Source organism: Schistocerca nitens, chromosome 5 (assembly GCF_023898315.1).
Source record: "Schistocerca nitens isolate TAMUIC-IGC-003100 chromosome 5, iqSchNite1.1, whole genome shotgun sequence".
NCBI classification, from domain to species: domain Eukaryota; kingdom Metazoa; phylum Arthropoda; class Insecta; order Orthoptera; family Acrididae; genus Schistocerca; species Schistocerca nitens.
The window spans coordinates 423,041,450-423,055,277 of record NC_064618.1 but is presented as its reverse complement, the minus strand read 5'-3'; the positions used below and the strand labels follow the sequence as shown (position 1 = coordinate 423,055,277).

General features: G+C 42.8%; 1 pseudogene; it reads left to right on the top strand.

The window, feature by feature from the left end:
- Nucleotides 1-13,370: 13,370 nt before the first annotated feature.
- On the top strand, nt 13,371-13,488 carry LOC126261318 (5S ribosomal RNA; annotated as a pseudogene).
- The last annotated feature ends 340 nt before the right edge of the window (nt 13,489-13,828 follow it).

Below are 13,828 nucleotides of genomic sequence, written 5' to 3'. Positions count from 1 at the left end.
GATGGAAGTACTGTTGGCAGTTGGAGGTGAACAGCCAGCAGTGATGGATATTAAATGTGAGAAGTTAGCATTGATGGAGGGTAGAGGTCTGAAGTGTTAGCGAAGGCTAACGATCTGGAGGTATCCGACTTGTATATCTTTGTACTGGATGTCAATGACGATTTATATTCGTGTTTGAACTGGATGTCACATTATTAAGGTTGAAAATACGTAATTTGCTTTACAATAAAATCTTTCCTTTGCTAACCACTTGCCTATTAGTAGTCAGAGGCTTTAGAGGTTAGAATATTTTATTTATCTGACGGTACTGACGCTCGCTGTATTGCCGTAGTTCGCGCAATGAAGATTTTTGTGAGGTAAGTGCTTAATGAAATGTATAGGTTATTGTTAAGATTTCTTTTTAGTCAAGGCCATTCTCTTGAATTAATTACTTGAAGTCAAGTTGTAATTTTTTTGAGCAGTTTGCGTTGCGCTAGAATATTGTGGGTCAGTGTTGACATGATAAGAAAAAGTAAAGATAAGGTAGGCTCAGTATGTTCAGTTTTACTCAGCTGTATCAGAATCAAATAACGTAGAAGTTTCATCTTCTCAGTCATTCTGCAATTTAAGTACAGACACATACATTTACATAAAGAAGTTTCAGCTCGACTAGTGGACACTTCGTACTACATACATAAATCTGATGAAAGAATTCTACGTATCGAATGCCGGATGGAGCTGAAGAGGAGAACCTGTCATTTTCCCCTCAAAAAACCAGAAGTGTTTTGCAGCTATTGTAGTCATCGTTGAATTATTTGATTTATAAGAAGTGCAGTCCCACTCGTGTGTTTGTAGCATCTGTTGAAACGGAGAGTGCGAAATTCCCTTTCATTGCTAAATTATCGCCATATCGACTAGAAGCATATTGGGAATGAACCATGGAGGAATCGATTGTTAGCTATAACAGAATCTTCTTATTATCCACCATATGCATATTAAGTTCACAACAATTTTCAATCTTCATTCGTGAAGAAGATGTTGCCTTGTGAAACTGCATGAATATTTTTGAAATACCCTGCCTTTGTCGCTCTGTGGCGATATTTCATGGCACACGAGCACTGCAACTTTAAGGTAAGTGTATCACGTCAGAAATCGTACAAAAGCACCGTTCTCCAGTTTGATTTCCCTGCAGTATCGTGTTTTTCGGTCTGCCGCTGGAAGTTGAGGGATCTGTGAAATGTTCACGGGAGGGTGGCTTGTAACGTCTGTCACGTGAAGTCTTCATGAAGGGGACGTGTTAGCGCTACTGCCAACGAAAGCTCGGCATTGGAACCCACAAACAGCTGACGTTATCGACAGCCTGACAGTCCGATTTATTTGCCGTGATATTTCTTCGAATTTGAGCAAACGTTTTTCAGTGAGCTTCCCTCATTTTTCACTATTTCTTTTTCGTAAAAATTTCGTTATGTCAGTTATAACTATGGTCACTAAAATTCCATCGACTAACTTTCAGAGTTGACAGTGTGGACCAAAAACAAGGAAAAAATGTCCAGTAGACATGCGCTTGAAAATCCACACCTTAAAAGCTATGAGGACTTGTTCATCTTTGTTGCTGTGAAACACCACTCTTCTACTGAGCAAATGGTAGTAGCTCTTAACGTATTCATTTTAGAACCCATGTTCACAGCCTGTGTTTACCTCGCTTTGGTTAATAGTATCAACTCTCAGAGTTTGTCAGCGGAGTCCTCGTTCTGTACACTACTTTCCACCCTCAAAACCGAATAGTTTATGCGGAGAAGCCTTGTTGAGCATCTGTACAGAAAAAAATGCATTCGTGAACTAAGAAACGGACAAAATCCTATCTTAACTTGATCCTCGCGAATCAGACTTCTTAAGTCATCGAAATAAATATCTTTTCATAATTACTGTAAAATCATGATTAACTTAGGAACAATGTCCCTTGACTAAGAATCAAAAGGATTTTATTTTTCAGAGCTACCAATATGATCCACATTATACGCAGGGAGAACATGTTTGTTTCTGGGAGAATGGCCCAATAATGGAACAGCTAACTCACAGTCAATTTTTTTTACTTCATATATTAAAAAACTAGAAACCCGCCTCGATTGCGAAAACAGCACCTAGTGTTAACCTAGGTTTCGGCGTAGATAACTACACCACCTTCAGAACAATAAAACCCACAAGTGCCTAAGAAGACCTTTGTCAATGATTAAAAGAACACCAAAGCTATACATTTATAAACGAAAAAAAGGAAAACACAAACAGTACAAATGTACAAAGTCGAAAGTGTAACCTCCACCTCACACCGGCCTAAGTTCGATGGGCCATGACCCGCCATAAACTGTTTATGGGTCAGGGCCCATCGAACTTAGGCCGGTGTGAGGTGGAGGTTACACCATTAAGTTAAGTAACGGTTTAGACTTTGTACATATGTACTGTTTGTGTTTTCCTTTTTTTTTTGTTTATAAATGTATAGCTTTGGTGTTCTTTTAATCATTGACAAAGGTCTTCTTAGGCACTTGTGGGTTTTATTGTTCTGAAGAAGGTGTAGTTATCTACGCCGAAACCTAGGTTAACACTAGGTACTTTTTTCGCAATCGAGGCGGGTTTCTAGTTTTTAATATATTAACCATTGATTGCTGACGCGCTGCGATGTTGAATGTTCTTTTTTATATAACATCTCTTCTCACTGTACATTGATTTGCAATCAACCTCCTGTTAGTAACTGTTCGTAAATCTTTTAACATTCACGTAAACAAGATTATGTGAGACTGTTCCAATAACATTCATCTGATGTTGCATCATCTTAGTCCAGACTTCCCACTCCAGCCTGTAAGTTTTGCAGTTAATTTATATTCCCGCAGTTCCTTATGATCTACTTATTAGGTGTGGAAATGAGTGGGGAAGTGAAAACTATATTCTTCTGAAAGTGAGCCCTGTGTCGTTATTACATTAGAGTGAGAACGATATCTTCATAACTAGAGAGGGGTGGAAAAGGAACGGGAAGGAGCCATGCTGAAACAACACAGCATTTGCTTCAAGTGACTGAGGAAAACCAAGGAAAAGCTAAATATATAAGGTTGATCAAGAACTTCCAGATACTAGAAGATTTTCCACAGCTATACCTCTTTAGTTTCCGGTAAACAATGCTTCAGAAATAGAGGCAATTTATGTAAAAAATAACTGGAGGTATATTCCAGTATCCAAGAGAAAGGCTGTTGAAACCAACATTTATTCGTTCGTTTTGATTTGATCTGCGGAGGGTCACTTACACCGTAGATTTACTGGCAGACTGCAGCTGTGGGGGAGACCTTGTGTCGTGACCGATAAGGCTTCACAAGGTGTGAGCACTACCCGCGTATGGAAATATTTCCGATTCGAGTCCTCGTCCAGCTCACAGTTAACATTGTAGAGGCAAGTTTCATAGTGGAGTTCACTTCAGTGTTCGAATATCTGAACGACCGAAATTAATTTTCCTGTGGTATCATTTACTGATGATCTGAAGTGGGTCACCGCCATACGCAATATACGTTTCACTGCATCTGAGGAAGAGGCAATTTTCAGTAATTTTTCTTCCGATAACTGCATTCTCAAAAGCTGTACTAGTCCTAAGCCAGAAGCACACTCACGTTGCATTACATATGCCTGAACAATCGCAGGGATAGACTGAATCATAAGATTATTCATTTTTGTTGGTAGCCCCTACAGCAGTAATTTGAAGCATGGAATGTTCAAAAAAGAAATCATTTCAATTTCTTCTATCGGCTGTGGGTGGTAACACATTCCAGAATTCCCTGCTTCAATTCAACCGTTTTCCGTTCTTCGTCTGAAAGCAACAAATGACTTCAAGCGCACGTCAGGAATTTATTGATTAACAAAGTGAAATGCCTTCTGGCCTTTTTGGTGGTATCTATCTAATGGACACAGAAACTGTATTACAAAAGCATAAGAATCACCGTCCGGCTATCCACACTTACGTATGTTTTGCCTGATATCCGGATATCGTTTAATGCGGATGTATGGATGGTTCCCTTAACCGCATGGCTGATCTCCTTCCCCAAGTTTTCTCAATCCCAAGTTTTCTCAATCGCAAGCTTTCTCAATCCGATCATGTGCTTAGTCAATGGGATGTTAAATTTAAATTTCTTTCCTTGTTTTTCATATCCTGAACGATGCATCTAATACAGACAGAGGCTTTTACTCTAGTAACAATTGGGCCACAAAAGACTCGAAGTGGCAAGAAGTTGAGAATGAGTACGGCTGTTGAATATTTGATGAACTAAAACCTTCAGCATCACAGGAACTAATGTTAGAAAAGTCATTTTTCTGAACCGCCAAGTGATCCTGATGACATAAATGTTTATTAACCAACGGGTTAGAGCATCTAACAATTATCAGGCATCATAAAAAATATCTGATTTCCAACGATTATAAAATGGTCGGAACCGATAGTAAACTTTCGTTTCTTAGCCAGGTCTTGGCGGTTTCGAAATATGCCATTCTAGAAATACTAAGGTACTGTGGGGTTCCACATGCGGAAAATACACTAGCTGTCGAGTCACTACCCAGTGCTGAAACGTTGGAGGTCACCAAAGTGGTATCCAGGCCTACAAAACATTAAATATCGAATATGGATGAACTATGATATAACATCTCAGTTCGCATAGTAAGTACAACATAAACACCCTGTCCTCTAGCCCACCCACACCATTATACCCTCTGCTCTCTGTAAAAAGTGAGTAACCAACGTACGATCAAGGGGACCCACGAGAACGCCTCTTTTAACAAGGTGAACGTGACTGTTGCTACGTTTAAACCTCCACTAGCCTGGCAACATTAGGGCCATCGGGCCCCCTCTTGCATCTAACATGAAATATTACACATTTTACATTACAGGTATATTCTTTACAATAAGCATGTTATAAGTTGCATCTAATACAGAACCAATAATTTATACTGCAGTGCAAAAAAGAACACGATTACAGTCGTTCATAAGAAGTACACTGAAGCACCAAAGAAACTTGCATAGGCATTCGTATTCAAATAGATATGTAAACAGACAAAAAACGGCACTGCGGTCGGCCACGCCTATATAGTAAAAGTGTCTGACGCAGTTGTTAGATTGGTTATTGCTGCTACAATGGCATGTTATCAAGATTTAAGAGAGATTGAACGTAGTGTTATTGTCAGCGCACGAGTGATGGGACACAACAACTCCGAGGCAGTGATGAAGTGGCGTTTTTCCCGCACGACCATTTCACGAGTGTAGCGTGAATATCAGTAATCCGGTAAAACATCAAATCTCCGACATCGGTGTGGCCGGAAAAAGATCCTGCAAGAACGGGACCTACGACTCGTTCAACGTGACAGAAGTGCAACTCTTCGGCAAATTGCTGCTTATTTCATGGTGGACCATCAGCAAGTGTCAGTGTGCGAACCATTCAACGAAACATCATCGATATGGTCTTTTGGAGCCAAAGGCCCACTCGTCTACCCTTCATGACTGCAAGACATAAAGCTTTACGCCTCGTCTGATCCCGTCAACACCGACACTGGACTGTTCCTGACTGGAAACATGTTGCCTTGTCGGACGAGTGTCGTTTCAGATTTTATCGAGCGGATGGAAGTGTACGGATATGGAGACAGTATCATGAATCCATGAGCCCTGGATGTCAGAAGGGGACTGTTCAAGCTGGTGGAGGCTCTATAATGGTGTGGGGCGTGTGCAGTTGGAGTGATATGGGACCCCTGATATGTCTAGATACGACTCTGACAGGTGACACGTACATAAGCATCCTATCCGATCACCTGCGTCAATTCATGTTCGTTGCGCATTACGACGGACTTGGGCAATTCCAGCAGGACAATGCGACACCCCACGCGTAATTGCTACAGAGTGGCTCCAGAAACACACTTCTGAGTCTGAACACGTCCGCTGGCCACCAAACTCTACAGACATGAACATTATTGAGCATATCTGTGGTGCCTTGTAACGTGGTGTTCAGAACAGAACTCCACCCGCTCCTCCTCTTACGGATTTATGGACAGCCCTGCAGGATTCAGTGTGCCAGTTCCCTCCAGCACTACTTCAGACATTAGTCGAGTCCATGCCACGTCGTGTCGCGGCACTTCTGCGTGCTCACGAAGGCCCTACATGATATTAGGCAGGTGTACAGGTTTCTTTCGCTCTTCAGTGTACAACGGTGAAGGCTTATTACAGGCAGGCAACTCTAAATTATCGGCACTTGCTGCGTTTGACATGAGAGAGGGGTGAAGTAGGGAGGGAGAAAAGAAAGTCGCAACACTTTAACTAATGATGTTAGGGGAAAAGGAAGTGGCGTGGCTGATTGAGGAAATAAAACAGATACAAGCGTCACTGCCAGAGGATGAGAGCGTTTATTTTACCTTTTGAAAGAGACGTTAATTTTTAGGGAAAAGCTATGAGGCTGAGGAAAGAAATGCTTCTCGTATTTGTTCATTGCAACAAGGCACTGAGTTTTGCAGAGTGCAGAGTAGCTAGACTTCGCCATGATGGTTTTCTGTTTAGCTTAATTAAAGTACAGTATGATAGAGGTATCGTGATGGACGTGATTAGCTTGTGGATACATGAGTTGCAAATACAGATATTTACCAACACGTTGACGGGGAAGACAATGACATTATAGGTAGAAGCTTCCAATACGAATTAAATTCATACAGCCAAAATCCAGATAATCAAGGAATTCTGGCATATCAGCAGAGACTGATTTTTCCTGGCAAGCAGTTACAATATTGTCGAGAATTTTCTGATCATAACATCCGGGAATAATGTATTTTACGCCTAGTTTTAAGACCCAAAGTGAAAGAAGGAGAATTACCCGGCAACCAAAAGAATTAAGCGCAAGAAGAAGAAGAAGGTTAAGCTTTCAGTCTTGAAGTTTTAAAATGTCGATGCAAATGGGAAGGGTCATCGTCTGCCTAGTGAATGCCCATTCGAACAGTCTGGTGCTGGAGTATTCATGGCTATCATGGAATACAGGGTGATCAAAAAGTCAGTGTAAATTTGAAAACTGAATAAATCACGGAATAATGTACATAGAGAGGTACAAATTTACACACATACTTGGAATGACATGGGGTTTTATTGCAACCAAAAAAATACAAAAGTTCAAAAAATTTCCGACAGATGGCGCTTCATCTGATCAGAATAGCAATAATTAGCATAACAAAGTAAGAGAAAGCAAAGATGATGTTCTTTACAGGAAATGCTCAACATGTCCACCATCATTCCTCAACAATAGCTGTAGTCGAGGAATAATGTTGTGAACAGCACTGTAAAGCATGTCCGGAGTTATGGTGAGGCATTGGCGTCGGATGTTGTCTTTCAGCATCCCTAGAGATGTCGGTCGATCACGATACACTTGCGACTTCAGGTAAGCCCAAAGCCAATAATCGCACGGGCTGAGGTCTGGGGACCTGGAAGGCCAAGCATGACGAAAGTGGCGGCTGAGCACAAGATCATCACCAAACGACGCGCATCTGTCCGACATTTTGTTATCTTTGTTTTTTTTTGTTCTAATAAAACCCCATGTCATTCCAAGCATGTGTGTCAATTTTTACCTCTCTATCTACATTATTCTGTGGTTTATTAAGTTTTCAAATTCATTCTGACTTTTTGATCACCCGGTATATGCATTATTGTGGGAAATTAGCATTCAGCAAAAGTGCCACATGAACACGTTTCCTTGTAGTTTCTTGGAATTGTAATATTACTGAAGAACAAAATGAATAAAAAACAGAAAACAGACCATCGCGTTAATGCGCCCACTTCAGGGACACGAGGGGACGCGCCGGCAAAGGTCGAAATCAGCTTCGCAGATTAACGAGGAGGGCCGTTTTGCCGCCCTAACTAGATGTGGTTTGTGGGTTTGTTTCCACGTCTACCGAACTAAATACAGGGCTGGTTCCAACGACCGCCTCCGTTACATAACTCGCGAGGGAAGCTGTGTGGGGAGAGGGGGGGGGCGAGGAAAGGGGGGTGATGTGCGTGGTGGGCAGCTACTGTAACTTAAAATGCCTTTCGGAGTGGCGACTCCAACGAAATGGTAATAGACTGTCCAGTCCTATTAATACGACTACCTTTCTAAGGCCTGAACAGTGTTCGATTTGTGCTTTTACCAAGGGGGGGGGGGGGATGTCTTAGGGGGTTAGTATAATTATATATGTTACTTGCTTGGACCGTGGCGTTGCCCATGGTTAAACAGTTATTTATAAATAGATGTTAATGCCGAAACTCACTATTCACGCGTAAGCACTATCAGAAAGGCCATCCCTTGTTATATCTTTAAAAGTACATTATAGGTAAAGCTTATTTGCAAAATCATCTACATACAGGTATACGAGGGGAATTCAAAAAGTAAAGGCACATTTGTGAAAAGATGTACTTATTCTGATGATGAAAACTGAAACATACGTTATTTTTCCACGTAACCTCCCTGGACTTCAATGCAGTTTTCCCGACGTTTTACGACTTCTCTTTATTTCGTCAGAAAATACGTTTATCAGTTGCATCTGTAACCAATTTTGCACCGCAGCAACGGCGTCATCATCACTTTCAAATCTTCTTCCCCGTACTGCTTCCGTTAAGGGTCCAAACATGTGAAAATCGCTTGGAGCCAGGTCTGGACTGTATGGTGGATGTTTCAGCACCTCGAATCGCAACTCCTTTATTGCGTCGGCTGTCCGTTTGGCAGAATGTGGGCGAGTGTTAACTTGCTGCAGGATGACGCCTCTTCATAGTTTTCCACGACGTTTGGATTTGATTGCAAGTTTTAGTTTCGTACGCAACACATCACATCCGCCATACAATACAGACCTGGCTCTAAAGCCTCGTTTGCGCTGGGGCGACGTCTTGCAACATTGTGGCATGCTACGGAAATGTCGTGTGCGTAGTCTTTTCGTTTAGTTCTAAATGTTTTGAAATGCTTATCTACTACATAACACTTTTTCAAAATTATAAGCAAACATATTAATATTATTAATAGTAAGACTGTATTAACAACTTTCAGTGTTCGGCTCCACAAATTTAAATTATATGTGAAGTTTTACTCCAGTGCATGGGAAATAAACATCCCAGGCTGGGATGCATAAACTAAAACGAGAGGAGGGGATGGTCTGATGCAGAGGGGGGGAAATCCCCCCCATCCCCCCCTGCAAATCGCACACTGGCCGCCTGAATATGCTCCGTAAGAATATATGCGTCCATAGTGCTTTCCAGAATGATGAGATCGACGAGGGAATACCACGGAAATAGTCCCCAAATCATACCGCTCTCCCTCCGATCTGGACCCTTACTACGACTATTGCAGGGCGTTTGCTTTCAGAGGTTTCAGGCGTCCACGCCACTGCCCACGTGTTCGGTGGAGCGTAAAACATGATTCAGCTGAAAAGACCACCTGTCGCCACTTAGTGGACATCCAGTCGCGGTGGACCCGTGCTAAATTCAGTCTTCGCCGCCGATTAACAACAGTCAACATTTGTGCATGAACCAGGTGCTTGCTGCGGAAGCCCATACGCAACAACGTTTGCTGAACGGTCGTTGAGAAAACATTTTTGGAAGCCCCTTGGTTCCGCTGGGTGCTCAATTTCTCAACAGTTGCACATTTACTCGCCCGTACATATATTCGCAGCCTTCGTTCACCCCTCTAGTTTACGGCCTGGAATTCGTGTGTGCTTCGGATTATGAATGGGGATCATACACCATTGTGACTCTTTGTTTCGATCATGGTGATATACACGTATCTCCGATGCGAGGTACTGAACTGCATATACACTGAGGAGCTGAAGAAGAATTTATAGTGTACGCTAGTCACGTGACTTGTGTGGCCAAAACCATCCTAACTAGGCGTATGAGCCACTGACACGGTCAGACAGGCAGCTGTTGGACACAAGCATTTTTGGCTAGTCTAAACCGTCTAACGGTTCCACTACTCATGCTGTTCCGGATTACCTCGCAATGCCGGAGGTTCGTAGAATGAGTGAATGCACAAGTTAACCTTTCACATCCAGTGGAAAGTATTTTCCGAAACTCTTGGAGGACGTAGAGGCAACCAGAAGTAGTCACTGCATGTGCAGACATTATTTTCTGCTCAGTTTAGATGCTCATCCAATGTTACACCCAACTTCTTCACTGTACTGATATGGTACTAGAATATCGCTTCGAACAATAAGAGGAAACTTTATGCGGAATTAAAAAGGTTTTTATTTCTGGTGGGGTCCTAGAACTATCTGGGATTTGTTCATATTTTATTTAAATCCTAGTTTTACCGTCCATCCTACCACTGGAGCAGTGGCGAGGCGTGAGGTATTCGTAATTGTAATCGCTTTAAGAAAATGTTAAAAGTAAAAGTTTAGTTGTTGTAACTGACGCGGAATAAGGGGAACCAGTCAGCATTCGCCGAGGTAAATGGAAAACCACCTTAAAAACCATCCACATGATGGCTGGCACACCGGACCACGACACTAATCCGCCGGGGGAACTCGTGCCGGGGACGCTCACGCCTTCCTGCTCGGGGAGCAACGCGTTAGACCTCGTGGCTAGCCGGGCGGCATATATTGGCTACACTTTTCATAAGTCAAGTGAAAGAAGTTCGAAGTATCCAAGTCAACATACCAGTCAGTTAAATGACGCGAGATAGTATAAACAATTTGACAAAACGAAACATGGTGTGATGTTTTTTTGTCTGTCACGCCATCCCATGGCTTCTTTCTTGGAGGCTCACTATCCTTTTCTTCTGACTCGATTTTTGGCCATACTTCCTCAAATTTACGGCGAAGTTCCTGTAACTCTGTCTTAAATTGACCAACTTTCTTCAAACAAAAGTCGACATCAAAGAGTTTAATCCGCAAAATTTTGAAAAGAGCTTCTGATTTGGAAAAATCATTAAGCAAGAAACTGAAACTAAATTGCTTAAGTGTCAGGTAAAAGCCTTTGGCGCACGCTCCTGTTTCGCCGTCGCATGCATTACAATCGTCTTTCATAGAATGGAAAACCTCTTCGAACTGTTCTAATAAACTGATAAGCCGAAACATTATGACCCCTGCCCACCGTCAGATTAAATGCATCCTGGTGTGTTGTGGGCGCGTGACCCAGTAATAAAGCATAAGTTGAACAGAAGCGAATGGGAGTCATTACAGCGAAGATACGGGCCACAAATATGGAAATGCACTTATATAAACGGTTTTGACAGAGGAAACACTGTTGTAGCGCTCTGGATGGAAACGAGACTCTGAAATGGCGAAGCTGGTCACCTGTTGGCGCACTACTCTCGTAAGTACCTGCGGAAAGTGGGTGAAGGATGATGGAAGAACGAGTAGCCCTTATCTTATTGGACCTCCACGGCTCTTCGCAAAACTCAGAGGTCGGAGGACTCCTTACTGTGTAATCCGGGACAGGCAGCAATCTGTGGCCGATCTGAAGACAGAGTGCAATGCTGGAGCAGGCGCAAGTGTTTCGGAGCTCACCGTCCAAAGGCCATCGTTGAACATGGAGCTCCACATCACACGACCCCTTCGTGTTCCTGTGTTGACCCAACGACATTGTCAGTTACGGTTACAGTGGGCACAGCATCACTGAGTTTTCACCGTGGACCAATAGAAACGTGTCGCCTGTCGAACGAACCGCATTTCTTATTAACCAAGTCGACGATTAGGTCCATATACGCCGTTATCCAGGCGACTGACTGCAAGGAACATGTGCGCCGCAGATGGATGCCGGTGAGGACCGAATTATGCTGCTGGGGAACATTTAGCTTGGCTTCCATGGAATCTGAGTGAATTAAGTGAACATTATTGCGGACCAGCTGCATCGCTTCATGCTTGGAGTTTTCCCAACGCGATGACATCTTCCAACAGGATAAATGTCCGTGTTGCAAGGTCAGAATCATGCTAATTGGTTTGGGGACATTATAATGAACTCACACTGATGTATTGGGCAGCAAATGTGCCTCTGGAACACATATCGGGGGCCAGCTGCGTGCCCGTAAACTACCATCCCTTAATTTGCAGGAATTACTTCGTCTGCGCGTTGACATCCGATGCCACGTACTTCTACAATCCTGTCAACGACTTGTGGAATCCATACCGGAAGGAATGTTGTTTTTGCACAGTGGGCCAACATGCTATTAAATAGGTGGTCATCATGAAATTTCCTGCCAGATTAAAACTGTGTGCCGGACCGAGACTCGAACTCATACCTTTGCCTTTCGCGGGCACGTGCTCTACCGTCTGAGTTACCCAAACACGACTCACGGCCCGTCATCACAGCTTTACTTCCGCCAGTACCTCGTCTCCTGGAAAGTGGTGTTCATAACGTTTAGCCTCATCGCTGTAGTTCGCCACTAGCTCGATTAACCTGCTGCTATAAAACCATTTCGTTTTGGATACTGAACGAAAATGATCAATTCATTCAAAGCGTTGGATCTTTTAGGCGATTTGGAGAAAAAACATGCAAAACCAGATATTTTCTTGCATAATATTTTGCATTCCCGTATAAAATCAACAGACTGTTTCAGCACTACATTCAGTTTATGAGCATAGTGATGTACAAAGAGAACTGAGGCGTTTACGTCTCTCAGAAGATTTTATACTGAATTATGTTGCCCAGCAATGAAGGCGCATCCATCGTACGTCTGGCCTGCAAGCTTTCTCTCATTGTCAAATTCACTTATGCAGCCAAGCAGATGCTTCGCTAAGCTAGCAGCTGTCGGTAATCACAGACTTCAACAAAACCTAAAAATCTCTCACACCTTCACCAGTGGATAACAAACATCGCAAAACAGTTGCAGTTGGGATTGACGTGAAACATATACCTTGTCACCCATAATAACTGCAACAAATGACGTTTCTTTTAGTTCTTTCGAAATTTCTATGCGAATGACTTCAACAATACAATCAATTAGGTCATTCTGTATGTCACATGATCACATGAGATACCTCGAAAAACAATTGAAGTCTGCAAGTGATTTGATGGACATTCATATTTTTTGTGCCATTAAGTATAACAGCTCAACGTAAATGGCCCAATTATCACTGTCCTCTGAAAGAGAGTCCTCGTGCAGCTAGGAAACATGTCACACTAGTTAAACAGCTCAAAATGACTATTTTTCTTCACTTGTTGGTTGTTGTTCTGAACACTTAATACCAAGGCATTGTTCATACAAAATCTATTCATTATCTGTCAAATTTAATGAGTCTAATATGGTCCCTGGAATTTTGGCGCCGTTTGTTGAAACTGTTCGTGTCACTCACGCCGTTTTTTGTCAACAACATACGGGAAGAACACAAAACAAATGACCACCAGTCCAATTTTTGTGTCTCTTTACAGCCACTCAGCCAACGGCCTTGCCGCAGTGGTAACATCGGTTCCCTTCAGATCACCGAAGTTAAGCGCTGTCGGGCTAGGTTAGTACTTGGATGGGTGACCATCCGGTCTGCCGAGCGCTGTTGGCAAGCAGGGTGCACTCAACCTTTATTAGGCAAACTAAGGAGCTGCTTGATCGAGAATTAACGGCTCCAGTCTCGGAAACTGATATATGGCCGGGAGAGCGGTGTGCTGACCAAATGCCCCTCCGTATCCGCATCCGGTGACGCCTGTGGTTGAGGCTGACACGGCGGCCGGTTGGTACCACTGGGTCCGCCAGGGCCTGTGGACAGAGTTTACGTTTATGTTCTTTACAGCCACGCAACCATTTGTAAGAGTACTAACATTTTTGAAACTGTCAGATAGTTTTTTGTTCCTGTATTGAAATGTGGAAGATCTGGTCTAGGCAATCCTTGTTTGATGACGTCT